Source organism: Propithecus coquereli, unplaced genomic scaffold (assembly GCF_000956105.1).
Source record: "Propithecus coquereli isolate 6110/MARCELLA unplaced genomic scaffold, Pcoq_1.0 Scaffold51, whole genome shotgun sequence".
In the NCBI taxonomy this organism is placed as follows: domain Eukaryota; kingdom Metazoa; phylum Chordata; class Mammalia; order Primates; family Indriidae; genus Propithecus; species Propithecus coquereli.
This window is the reverse complement of record NW_012150952.1, coordinates 1,938,489-1,940,535: the sequence shown is the minus strand read 5'-3', so window position 1 is coordinate 1,940,535 and position 2,047 is coordinate 1,938,489.

The window sequence follows — 2,047 nt, the reverse complement described above, 5'->3', positions numbered from 1 at the left end:
CTGAATTGTGGCTGGGTAATCTTTGAGTTTGAGCCTAAATTTTCTATTTGTCTGCAACTTGTTTTCAATTGCTGATATTCTAGAGACATCATTTCCTGACTTATCAGTCTTTGCAGATTGATTTCCATTGAAGTATTAAAACTTCATATAATCGATGAAATCTCTTGGCACTCTGTGTTTCAGAGTAACATATGGTATCTGATGCATGTTGGATGAAAAAGGTTACAGTAGGTTATATTTTTCAAACTTTTTAATTTATTTTTTAAGAGACAGGGTCTTACTATGTTGCCCAGGTTGGTCTTGAACTTCTGGGCTCAAGTCATCCTTCCACCTCAGCCTACTGAGTAGCTGGGATTATAGGCACACGCCACCATGCTTGGCCCAGGGATATATATTTAAGGGCTGCAGAACACTCATTTCAGAAAAAAAAGGTGCTTTTTCTGAAACGGATTTGGTCACAAAATGAAACAAAGTGCTCTTTCATGGAATTGAAGAATGACAGAGCTGAAAAGGATTGTAGATTAATCTAATCTAGCTCACACATTTTACAGGCAAAAAATTGACATGTCAAAGTTCACACAACTAGAGAGAGTGCACTAGAGTCTAGTGTTCCATTTACGTGCATTGATTATAATTACATTTGCAATTTGCAACAGTTGTGAAAATTAAGTACATAGGTAGAAGTCCTTATGAAATGAAAACTAATTTAAACTAGGCATTTCTGTTTCCTAATGATGCATATAGAATGACAACTCTTGCAATTTAGGTATGTTAACATGTATGTTAGGTATGTTCTCAAAGAGCACTTGGTAAGCTTCTCTTACGGAATTAGTACAATTCTCAGGAAGTTATCTTTATGACATTGCTGTTGCTGTTTCTGATTTGGTCTGTTTTCGCTCTTTCAGTTTGAGATCCTAAGCCAAAATCGGGCTTGAATATATTATTTCTGGTTATTAATGTTACATTTTTCTAGAAAACATTAAAGTCAATCATAGGAATATGAAAGAGATTCTTTAGAAGTTATAGGATATTCTTGATAGTAAATGTTTGATGAATATGATATATACATCTCTATATATTATATACATATACTCATTTTGCCTATATGTATATGTGAATGTATCTATGTACATACACAAACACATTCGTATACACAGGTGTGTATTTATTCCCTCTGTGAATAATGCTACATTTTTTTCTTATAATTTGGATGAACTAGGGCATGAAACTTAATAAATTCTAATATTTATTGAGCATGTACTATGTTCTAGGCATGTTTTCTAATCTTGCTATCATAACTACCTGTCTAAATATAATTCTCAAAAAGCTGAAAATATGATTCTCATTCCAATATAGAAAGAAAACATGTTAAAGATTTATTAACTCATTAATGAGGGAATCAGCAAGATGATAAAGTGGTTCAAAGAGTATTCTGAGGAACTGGATGTTTATAGGCATTTAAGAGGAATGTTAGAATAAGATTGTTCTTATAGGACAATAAAAAACCATAACATTTGAGGCGATCTTTTCTACCCTACAGAAATTACTTGTAGCTCCACTGGTCTACCTGTAAGTTAACATAAAACTGACAGAGTCTAAACTCTTAACTTGCATACAAGTTACACAAAAAGGTCTGTATAAAAGTCAAAGGAAAGTTGCCCTAGATAATTAAGTAATCCATGAGTGGGCTGGTTAAACAATGCCCAGTATGACATTGACAGCACATGCTGTACTCTCCATGCCTTATATACAAGTTTTAGATAATATCTCTTAACATACTCTATTGTGTAAGTACTTTTATTATTCTCTTGAATTTGGTAGAGTTAAGAAAATAAATCAGATTTAAATATGCTAAATCACATATACTTTATAAAACAGAAGAAAGACCTGAGTTTGAGCAGGTAATCTCTACTATATGTTCCTATCTATAAATTGAGAATAACTATATTCATATAGTTTCATATTGATTACATGCCTTCATATTTATTACCCGATTTTTGTCTTATTTGTCTTGTTTGGCTGATTTGGCATTATATTGTGGATGTGA